This window comes from Ranitomeya variabilis, chromosome 4 (assembly GCF_051348905.1).
Source record: "Ranitomeya variabilis isolate aRanVar5 chromosome 4, aRanVar5.hap1, whole genome shotgun sequence".
In the NCBI taxonomy this organism is placed as follows: Eukaryota; Metazoa; Chordata; class Amphibia; order Anura; family Dendrobatidae; genus Ranitomeya; species Ranitomeya variabilis.
In genome coordinates, this window is record NC_135235.1 from 52,703,483 (window position 1) to 52,716,147 (window position 12,665).

Genomic DNA, 12,665 nt, shown 5'->3' on the forward strand with positions numbered 1-12,665 from the left:
TCGCAATGAATTCCCTGACAACCCCAACTTGACACAGACATAGCCCTCCAATCCAAAACTGGATTATGGGCCTGTAACCATGGCAGACCCAAAACGACCAAATCATGCATCTTATGCAGAACAAGAAAACGAATCACCTCCCGATGTTCAGGAGTCATGCACATGGTCACTTTTGTCCAATACTGCGGTTTATTCTCCGCCAATGGCGTAGCATCAATTCCTCTAAGAGGAATAGGATTTTCTAAAGGCTCCAGGACAAAACCACAGCGCTTGGCAAACGACAAGTCCATAAGACTCAGGGCAGCACCTGAATCCACAAACGCCATAACAGGGTAGGAAGACAATGAGCAAATTAAAGTCACAGACAAAATAAATTTAGGCTGCAAGTTACCAATGGCGACAGGACTAACAAACTTTGTTAGGCGTTTAGAGCATGCTGATATAACATGTGTAGAATCACCACAGTAAAAACACAACCCATTCTGACGTCTATGATTTAGCCGTTCAGTTCTAGTCTGAATTCTATCACATTGCATTAAGTCAGGTGTCTGTTCAGACAACACCGCCAGAGGATTAGCGGATTTGCGCTCCCGCAAACGCCGATCAATCTGAATGGCCAGCGTCATAGAATAATTCAGACTTGTAGGAATGGGGAAGCCCACCATCACATTCTTAATGGTTTCAGAAAGGCCATTTCTGAAATTTGCGTCCAGAGCGCACTCATTCCACTGAGTAAGCACGGACCATTTCCGAAATTTTTGGCAATACACTTCAGCTTCATCCTGGCCCTGAGAGATAGCCAGCAAAGCCTTCTCTGCCTGAATTTCAAGATTGGGCTCCTCATAAAGCAATCCGAGCGCCAGAAAAGACGCATCAATATTTGCCAATGCCGGATCTCCTGGCGCCAATGAGAAAGCCCAATCCGCAAGAAGGAGATAACAATTTTAACTTGCTGAGCTGAGTCTCCAGACGAACGAGGTTTCAAAGATAGAAACAATTTACAACTATTCCTAAAATTCCTAAATTTAAATCGATCTCCAGAGAACAGCTCAGGAATAGGTATCTTAGGCTCTGACATAGGACTGCTAATAACAAAATCCTGAATGCCCTGCACACGTGCAGCAAGCTGATCCACACTAGTAATCAGAGTCTGAACATTCATGTCTGCAGCAGAGCTTCAAGCCACTCAGAGATAAAGGGGAGGAAGAAAAGGAAAAAAAAAAAAAACTCAGAACTTCTTTTCTTTTAATCCCACTTCTGCAATGCATGAACTATTCACTCGGCCTGGCATTCTGTTATGATCCCAATGGTAGAGGATCTCAGGGTTTTCAGCAAAGTCTGCAAACATAAAAAACCAGCTCATAGGGAGGTGATAACTGAGCTGACCGCATACCTGATCCTAGCCCACAACTAATAGCAGCCGGGGAACGTACCTACGTTGGTTCTAGACGTCTCGCGCCAGCCGGAGAACTAACTAACCCTTTCAGAGAAAATCAGACCTCACTTGCCTCAAGAGAAAGGTACCCCAAAGTAAAGACAGGCCCCCAACAAATAATAACGGTGAGGTAAGAAGAAAGGACAAACGTAAGTATGAACTAGATTCAGCAAAGAGAGGCCCACTATATAATAGCAGAAATATAGAAAGCGGACTTATGCGGTCAGCGAAAAACCCTACAAAAATATCCACGCTGAACATCCAAGAACCCCCGCACCGACTAACGGTGTGGGGGGAGAATATCAGCCCCCTTAGAGCTTCCAGCAAAATCAGGAATCACATTATGAACAAGCTGGACAAAAAACAGAACAATACAAATAAACAAAAATAAGAAAGCAGGACTTAGCTTATCTTGCAAAAATCAGGATCAGTAGACAGGAGCAACCAGACAAGGACTGATTACATTGATGCCAGGCAATGGACTAAGAATCCAGGAAGTTTAAATAGGAACACCCAGGGTCTAACGAACCAGGTGACTACCAACCTGGGGAAAGAATATCCAAGTGCCATACCGCTAGTGACCACAAGAGGGAGCCAAAAAGTATAGTTCACAACAGGGCCCCTGCAGCCGGACTACATCCCTGTGTGCTGTGTGTGTGTATTACAGGACAACTACAGACACTGACAGTCAACTCCGAGTCCCAACCAGGACTCGGAGGCGGAGCACATCCGTCATCCCTGCTCGGCAGCAAAAGGCACAGAGCTCTCTGAGTTTAGCTGGTGCTGCGCAGTGCGCAGCTTCTGGAATACTCACAGTCACCATTGATACGAGTCACTTCCGGGCCAGCGGTCGTCTGTATTGTAACTTCCGGCCGCCTAAGAGCTCAGAGATCGTCCACATCCACCGAGCGGCCAGGACCAGGTCCAGCAGTGCGCCAAGCAGAAAGGCTAGCAGCGCAGCAGTCAGGTGCACGGAGCACCCTGTGTCCACAATGGGGGCAACGGCCATGGCATGACGGTGAAAGTGAAGCAGTGAGTGTGTCTTCCTCACTGGGCTGTGTTATATACGTGGGCTGTGTTATATACGTGGGCTGTGTTATGCTATATGGGCTGTGTTATATACGTGGGCTGTGTTATGCTATATGGGCTGTGTTATATACGTGGGCTGTGTTATGCTACATGGGCTGTGTTATATACATGGGCTGTGTTATATACGTGGGCTGTGTTATATACTACTTGGGCTGTGTTATATACGTGGGCTGTGTTATATACTACTTGGGCTGTGTTATATATGTGGGCAGTGTTATATACTACGTGGCTGTGTTATATACTGCCTGGCTCCTATATACTACGTGGGCTGTGTTATATACTGCGTGGGCTGTGATATATACTACGTGGGCTGTGTTATATGCTACGTGGGCTGTTATATACTGCGTGGGCTGTGTTATATACTACGTGGGCTGTGCTATACACTGCATTGGCTGTGTTATATAGTGTGTGGGCTGTGTTATATGCTACGTGGCTGTGCTATATTTCTCTGCTGTATCAATCTGTGCATCATGAATCGTGGTATATGTTAAAGGGGGGGCCCACTGAGACTCTTTTGCCCGGGGCCCTCAAAAACCTGGAGCCGGCCCTGCATGCTGCCACGAGAAGTGGTGAGTTCACCTTCAAACAGGCTGGACAGACATTTGTCTGGGATGGTTTAGTGATTCTTGCATTGAGCAGAGGGTTGGACACGATGACCCTGGAGATACCTTTTAAGACCCCAATTCATAAAAGTGTTTATGCCAGAAATATGGTACAAAACACTTTAAAAAATTGATACATTTTTTTTACACAACACAAGATTGTGCAAAAATGTTGCCACTTTTTTTCACGTCAGTTTCTGCCAACGTGGGAAACACCCATATGTATCATTTAGGATAATTTGCATGTGTCAAGGACAACAATAAAAGTAGGATTTGCGCAGAAACCAAGGTATTGTCTGGGCTACCAGGCCATGATGGGGATGCAGTATTAGCACTTTAAATGGTAAGTGGGGCAGTTTGGGAAGCTTGGGGGGACCTGACAGATTATTTTCAATTGGCTTGGTTGCCATCCTCATCACCCACTCTGAATTGGCTATTATGCACAGAAACCCCAAAATGATTCACAATATTCAGCATTAAAGTAAGCAAAGTATTGCAACACATAATAGTGCAGTACTAACAACAAGCATTGCTTTTCAGCACTAAATTAAAATCCTTCAACATCTGTAAGGATGTTCTGCCAATTTTTGTTTTTCAAAATTCTTCAGTTTGCTTCCGTATTCTAAAAACATAGTTATTTTTTTTTCTTTATATAGAGCAATTCTTGAGTATTTTGGGGGTTGTTTTTTTTGTTGTTGCTTGCATGTATAAAATAGTGAAAAATGATCAGGTCACTTCTTTCAAACGCTTTGCGGCTTGAGAAACCTTAAGGAGTTGAAAGATCTTAATGGAATGAACGTATGGACAAGTAAGTGGTTTTTACATTACTGAGCGTATGTTCATTCTTTTTAGTGTTTACTTAGCACTTTTTTCTTTAGGTGGGTTAAGGAGGGGACTAGTGATGAGCGAATATACTCGTTGCTCAGGTTTTCCCCAGCTCGCTCGGGTGGTCTCTGAGTATTTGTTAGTGTTCGGAGATTTAGTTTTCATCGCCACAGCTGAATGATTTACAGCTACTAGCCAGCCTAAGTACATGTGTGGGTTGCCTAGTTGCTAGGGAATCCCCGCATGTATTCAAGCTGGCTAGTAGCTGTAAATCATTCAGCTGCGGAGATGAAAACGAAATTTCCGAGCAGTCACAAATAGTCGGAGACCACCCGAGCGTGCTGGGGAAAACCCGAGCAACGAGTATACTCTCTCATCACTAGAGGGGACCTGTCTGAAAAAGACGACGGGTGCACATAAGCCTTAAGATGCCAGAATGGATACGGCGTCTCAGGAGTTAAGAAGCAGCAATGGCTGACACTCCAGATTGTGTGACCTCTTCATATGCTCCTCCACCAGTCACAAGACATGACTGTAATCACAACCCTACAGTTACTTTGTGGGAAGAGATTAATCATTTTCACATGGAAATGAACCAGTTGGACGGAGACAGTGATGGCAATCTATGTACTGCACAGCCGATTAGTTTGGCACCATTGACGCTGTAGGAAATATAGCTGTGAGTTTGTAATCTCATGGCGGCGGTAGGATGTTATTTGCTAGATGTAATTATCTGGTAAAGAGTATGACAGGTTAGGATTTCAGTTGTTTCCGTCAACGCAAAGCTGAGTGCTTACTGCCCCAGGCCGAGGTTACATGTAAAAACTATTGTAAGGGGTTGAGATGAAAGATCACCTTCAGTTCAATGTCAAGTTCTGCTACATTCCCTGAAGGTGAGCCTCATGGTGGACAGTGAAGGCCCAATATAGAGGGGCCTTGTGTCAACTTGTACGTGTATACAAGTATATGTGGATCATTAAAGGGTTTGTCCAGGACAATTTTATTTTTTTTACTATGGGCCTAAATATTAACAGGCAATTACCTGCCCTTTCTACCCGACACCGGCTCAGAGCGGTGACTGACCGTTCCTGCCAGCGATTTAGCTGCTCCCATGTGTAGCTCTTTCTCTTCCGGACTGTTCTATCAACGGGAGATGACTGCAGACATCACGCTGACAGCTGGCTCCCCACAGTGAGACAGAGGGAACTGGTTGACAATCAGCATGATGTTGGCAGTCACGTCCCGTCAACAGAGCAGAATGGAAGCCACTTGTCTGTTGATGTCACGTCAGTCAAAGCCACTGAATTGCTGGCAAGAGCGGTCTGTGACAACTCTTTGCCAGCAGAGACGGCGCCAGGCACAACAGGCAGGTATTTATCAACTACATGCTTGTTAGTTCTTGGTCTCGTAAAAAAGTTATAGAGTCCTAGATAACCACTTTCTGGCTATGTTCACATGAAGATTTTCAAGCAGGAACACTCCATTTTTGTAGAATTTTTGCAGGAATTTTTCTTTTCCTGAAGTGGTTTGGAAGGTTTTTCTTCCTAAAGTGTTTTTTTTTTTTTTTTTTGCATCCTTTGGTTAACAGTACCTAATTTGTAGCAGATTACCAATATCAGGAGTCACTTCAAAGAAGTGATATGAACTATTTTTTTTAACATCAGACATTTTTCAAAACCTCTTTGGTCAAGCAACTCCTCATATAAACAGCAAGCAGGATTCTCCATAGAAATTAATAAGCGTTTTCCAATCATATTAGAAGCTTTTTTTTGTTTATTTTGGAGGATTTGTGAGCAGACATGAAAATCCTTAAAAAGTTCCACGTGAATATAAATTTATTCTCACTACCATGAATAGCTAAATCTCAAAAGCTGGACACTTGAATGGGTCTGACGTGTGAGTTGTAATACCGGGCACGACCTCTACCAGTGTACGGCGCTGTGTCTAGTAAACAAGGGGACACAGACACTAGTAAGCTCCCCTACGGATGACAAGGAGGGCCAAAATGAAAGGTTTATAATGTAGAGATGTAATTGAGTTGGGGAGAAATAAATTACTATGCGTCAACATCCCAACATTTCAACCAAAGCAGAAAATTCAGGTAGGCTCTCAATTTGCTCTCTGATGAGAGACAGTTTAAGAGCTCTGCCATCTCTAAAAACCAAACCACTCTGAATTTTGCACCTCTTCTGAGTGTTGCGCATCAACATGCCCTGAATCAAATATGCTACTCTAGTCAGCAGGGTGGATTTGATTTAAATCTAACTGATTTAAATCACTAGTCAGTAAGGCTTGATTTAAATCAGTGATTTAAATCAAAGTTTCTACCTAAACTAGTTCTTGTTACTTTAACATGCAAGTAGATGAAGATTTTTAGAATCACTTTTTATATTACTTTTTTCTCCCCAGTTTAATGGGTTAATCATTCATATTTGGACACCACTGTTCTGTTGTACTTAGGAAGGAGAAAAATAATCCTGACCTTAATAACAATTTAAATAGATTTATTCAACTGAAACAATAACAACATTACAGCATAAGTTATTTGCTTAAACAAACATCCATGTTTGTTAACTAATTTGGCTAAACAGAATATATATATATTTTAAGAAACGTAGACTGTCAGCCCAGCCGACACATGAAAAACTTAAATACTACTTTCCCTGCTGTCCTCTGTAGCTCACTTGTCGTCATCTTCGTCATCATCTTCTTCTTTGTTCCTATTCATAATCTGGAAAAGAAAAACAAGCTTTCCTGCTTTATTGGGTCCCAACCGATTTCTCAATTTAGAATGAATGAGTCCAAAGGAAGAGAATATTCTTTCAACGCCTGCAGAAGAAGCTACTGCTGTTAAAAGTGAAATCATTACTTGAGCAGTCTCTAAATCCAAGCGCTTAAGTGACTTCCACCAGTTTACTGGTGTGACCTTCCTTAAAATATCTTCAGCAAACATATATTTCTTGAATGGTTCCCCCTTAGCTCTGAAGTTTTTTATAGTTGGCATTAAAGATGGATGATTGCTGGATACCCATGTCATAGCTAACTCCTCTTCCTCAGCACTTAGGTTTTGACCCTGATATTGGATATTGACAATATTTGCCAAAAAATGAGCTGGAGTCAGTGCTTGTCCCATTCGTTTGTTTACTGCTTGTAATTTAATTCTGTCCATGTGTAGTTCTGTTTTTAAGTGTTCACTCAGTTCCTTCCAAATTTCAACAGCATCCGCAATAAAACAGCTATTTTTCTGTATTTTGTTTAAAGCTTGAGAGATGGGTTTCAGGAAGCTCAGCATATGTTCAACATTTCTCTTAAGCCCAATGTTGAGGATTTTGGCCGTGACAGTGCCATCTATTTTACCTCGATTTTCTTCACAAAGTGTCATCAGAATAGGCCAGTTTTAGATATACTGCTCAAAACAGTCCACCACAGAGTTCCATCTAACATCTTGTGGAAGCGTTAGCTTGGTTCCACCCATCCTTTTCAGAGCTGCTGCAGCAAAATGATTATTACGGAAGTATTTAGCAATTTCAACAACATTAGCCTTTATTTCTGGAACACTTAAGTCTTTGGCTAAGAGGTTTCAAACTGCAAAGCCTCCAATCACAAATCTATATTATCAGCAAGGAAGGACTGTAGTTAAATAATATAATAAAATAAAATATAACTTTTAATAAATATTGCTAAAAAGAGTCGCTCGGACTCATAAAAAACATGAATCACAACATTCTAATCAATGCTGGCAATTAACACTAATGAGCCCAACGTAATGCTCCAAAAAACCAGCACGGTGGAAATACCCCACCACCTTATTATACAAACAGACACTGTATAAGAGGCAACATCTGTCATAGAGCCCCTAACAAGTGTACATCATAGAGATACAAGAACAGGGATATTATGATTGCTGTATACGTTTCAGAACAATCTCACCCAGAATGTAAATCGCTTCATAAAGACGCAGTGGTCCAAGAAATCCATATACATGAGGTGGCTCCTTAGGTGCCCTTTCCAAACCTCACTCGCATGAATTCAGCCACTTGCTACTTCTGTCCCTCATTCATATTTTCTCCCAACGCGTTTCCTTGTGGCAATGTCATCAGGGGAGAAGCCACTTTACAGAAAAATCATTAAGGTGTGTGTCGTCCACCCGACACAACACGGAGGGTCGGCCTGCCCGTGTGCAGCTCATACCTTTATGCCCAGCGCTATCATCGCTGCATGTGTGACGCATCAGGCGCTACATCCGGGTTCCGGTTTGTATGCAATCACATGATCCTGAATGAAAGGACCATGTACGCATGAAGCGCATAGTGACACGCAAGGGTCACTTCCGGTCACAGCTGTGGGGTGGAAACTCCACCCACCGGAGAAATGCTTAGTGTTGTGCACATGTACGGACTCACGCTGTGTCCAAAAATAGGTTGAAGAAAGATTTAACCCCTAAGGTACCCGTATCACAGGGATTATAAACCTTATCCTAACGGGGAAGAAAATACTCTTATCTAGCAGATATCGCAAGATATACAAATGTCCTACAACCTCCAAATCCCGGAAGGAGAACAAATGGGGCATTGGCAGTTCACAAAACTAGAAGGGGAAACAAATACTGACTGTTACCTAGAGGCATGTGCAAAAAGCAGAGACCACAATAGCCGATATACCTATATAATAGGGAGACAAATAATGTCCTTATTTGGAATAAATCACTATTCTTGGCAGGTTATCAAAAAGAAAGATTAATTACCATTCAGAATAAGCTGTTTTTATCGGAACATCGGTAAAAACCATAAATACGATAAATAAAATAAATAAAGACCTATGGTGACCTGGTGGGGAAAGGGCCGCCTATTTACCCTAAAGAGGTCCTACAAAAATTCCTGCCTGACCTGTGGAGGTTGGCACCCTAGATACGAGAGACGGCGCCCCCACTCCGCGGCGGCTGTCCCTCAAAAAACCCTAGATGTCCCTAGATTCAATAATAAACTAATTAAGTGCCCGAATAAGGAACTACATGAAAAAGACAGAAAAGGCGAGAAAAGAATAGAGGGGTTATTGGTAAGGATTACAGGAGGATAACTGTCAATGTTCATAAACCATGTACAATTATAAAAAACAGGCAAATGTTAGAATCTCATTTAGGCCCAGTGGTTGTTGTGTTTTGAGTCGAAAAATCCACCTTGTCTCACATTGCAGTATCCTCCTGTCCCAGTCACCCCCCCTTATTGGTGCCACTACTTTATCAATCCCCATAAACTTCAGGCCCGATGCATCCCTGTTGTGGGCAATGGTAATATGCCTGGCCAGTGGTGTATCTCTTTTTAAGGCAATGTCCCTCAAATGTTCACCCACTCTTCTCCTAAATTCTCGAATGGTCTTTCCGACATATTCCATGCCACATATACAAGTTGCCTTGTACACTACCCCCTTAGACCGGCAGTTGATGAAATGACGGATCTTGAATTCTCGTTCGGTGACATTGCTTATAAAGCTCGAACCTGTCTCCATCACCGGACAGCCCACACATCCACTACAACGGTAGCAACCTTTAGACCTATTGGTCAACCATGTTTCAGTTTTCGGAGGGGAGAAGTGGCTGTGTACAATTCTGTCTCCTATCGATCTACCCTTCTGGAAGGTGATCAGGGGATGTGGCCCCACCAGGTCACCAATGTCATCGTCCATCCTCAATATCGACCAATGTCTATTCAGGATAGATCTGACTTGATCTGCTCCTGAATTAAAAGTAGTAATAAACCGACTGATGGCCGATTCCCCTTCCCGTGGGGGTGGATTTAACAGGGCAGTTCTACTCAAATGCCTCGTTTCTCTATAGGCTTTTCGAAGGACCCCATCAGGGTAACCCCTATCTTGAAAACGCTGACGAAGGTCAGTTATCTGTTCTTGATAGTCCGACTCCGAAGAGCAATTACGTCGAATCCTCATGTACTGCCCTTTAGGAATGCCCTTTTTCAGCGGGTGAGGGTGTTGACTATCCCACCTCAAAAGAGCATTCGTAGAGGTGGGTTTACGATAAGTTTTGGTATTGACATGACCGTTAGGGGTCTTTTGAATCAAAATGTCCAAAAAAGAAAGTTTTTCTCTATGAAATTCAAAAGTGAATTTCAAGCCCAAGGGGTTAACATTCAATTTGGTTACAAAACTCTCCAGCTCCGAGACTTCCCCATTCCAAACCAGCAGGACATCATCTATATAACGTGCCCAAAACATAATTTTAGAGCACTCCACGTCATATAGATCCCCAAAAACATTAGTTTCCTCCCACCAGCCCAGGAGCAGATTTGCGTACGATGGCGCACATGAATTGCCCATCGCAGTGCCCCTGAGCTGGTGGAAGATCTTGCCATTGAAAGTAAAGATATTTTTGGTAAGGCAAAACTCCAGTAGTTCTAAAACAAAGAGATTATGGCCCGTACATTGCTGACTCCTGCCCTTCAAGTAGTATTTTACTGCTTCAATTCCATCCACATGATTTATGGAAGAATATAAAGCCTCCACATCAATACTACATAGTATGGATTGGGGGTCAAGGGTCAAGTCCTCCAATTTGCGTAGAAGATCTGTAGAATCCCTTGTATAGGAATTTAGGGCTAGAACAAAGGGTTTCAAAACTTTGTCCAAATACACACCGACATGGTGACAAATGCCTTCAACCCCAGACACAATTGGTCTCCCCTTTAAAGGTGAAAGGCCCTTATGCACCTTGGGGAGACAGTAGAATGTTGGCATGGTCGGGTATTTGGGATATAGAAACTGATATTCATTTTTGTCAATGAGTAGTTCTGAAAGACCCCTGTCCAAAATATCTTTTAGAATCCGCACAAAGGTGGAAGTTGGATTACATGGTAATTGTTCATAGGACTCTCGATTGGTTAAAATATCCTCACACATGAGTTTGTATTTAGTGTGGTCCATTATTACCATGTTTCCACCTTTGTCCGAAGGCTTACACACGATGTTATGATCCTGTTCAAGACTCAATAAGGCCTCCATTTCCTGCCTCGATAAGTTGTAATTGGTACCGCCTTTCTTTTTGGTACCTAGTTTCTCCAGGTCCCTACTCACTAGTTCTAGAAAAACATCCAATGTGGACTGGTCACCCGAGTTTGGAGGCATCTTACAGCTCTTCAATTTACAGTCCGTGAATGGACCTTCACCAGTAAATTCAGGTATAGGGTCCGACAATCCAAAAAGTAATCTAATATCTGGCAATAAATTGTCAGGGACATTCATCTCCAAACTAATACGTTTGTCCTCCCTAATAAAATGTTTCCTCCACTTCAATTTTCTAATAAAGAGGTGGAGATCTTTTATAGTCTCAAACAATTGAAAGTCGGATGTAGGCACAAAATTCACACCTCTGTTCAAAACTTGAAGTTCTAAATTATTCAAGACCCTACCTGAAAGGTTAATAACCTGATTAGACTCCACTATTCTCAATTGTTCAATCCTGGTCTGTTCCTTAGGAAGTACCCCTGGTCTAAAAAACGGGTATTAGCTGACCTATCTCCTGGTTTACCTCTCTGATTTCCTCTTCCTCTCTGTCTTCCTCTAGAGGTTTTTACCCTTGTTTCAGAGTCCGATATTTCCGTATCGGTGGATGATACGTCCGTTTCAAAATTTCTATTCCCGTTAACAGAATAATTCCTATTAATTGGAAGATTATAGGCCTTGTTCTCTTTAAATTCTTGTAAATCTCTAACAAAATTACGGTGCTTCCGTTCTTTGAGATTATACTGATACCTCTCAATCACGTTCTGGAGAAGTGTTTCTTTTGAGGCAAAATCAGGCTCCGCTGAGAATTTTTTTGTGATCTCAATTTGCTCTTTTAGGAGATCACTGACAGTTGAAAGAGTCTTTCTTTCCTCCTCTAAAAGGATGTTCATAAATCTCAGTGAGCTAGATGTTGCCTCTTTCTCCCACCGCTCACTAAGAGGACAACTCCTGTATCTAAAGCCTGGTTGCAGGGTAATTCTTAAATGCCTTGGAACGATCCCTGCTTTGATATAATTTTCCAGGCTTTGCACCTCCCACCAGCTAGAAATTTGATTTTTGTAAATTTTAGTTAATTCCTTAAATGCATTGCTGTAGGAGGGGGTATATTTGGGTTGCACAAACGTTTTCTCTGAGAAAACTTCCTTTACCTCTGCCGCCCAGGTGTCAGTATTGATCCCCTTAGCTAAGAAACCAGCCATGCCCCAACTATTTAGAAACTTCAAACTGCAAAGCCTCCAATCACAAATCTATATTATCAGCAAGGAAGGACTGTAGTTAAATAATATAATAAAATAAAATATAACTTTTAATAAATATTGCTAAAAAGAGTCGCTCGGACTCATAAAAAACATGAATCACAACATTCTAATCAATGCTGGCAATTAACACTAATGAGCCCAACGTAATGCTCCAAAAAACCAGCACGGTGGAAATACCCCACCACCTTATTATACAAACAGACACTGTATAAGAGGCAACATCTGTCATAGAGCCCCTAACAAGTGTACATCATAGAGATACAAGAACAGGGATATTATGATTGCTGTATACGTTTCAGAACAATCTCACCCAGAATGTAAATCGCTTCATAAAGACGCAGTGGTCCAAGAAATCCATATACATGAGGTGGCTCCTTAGGTGCCCTTTCCAAACCTCACTCGCATGAATTCAGCCACTTGCTACTTCTGTCCCTCATTCAT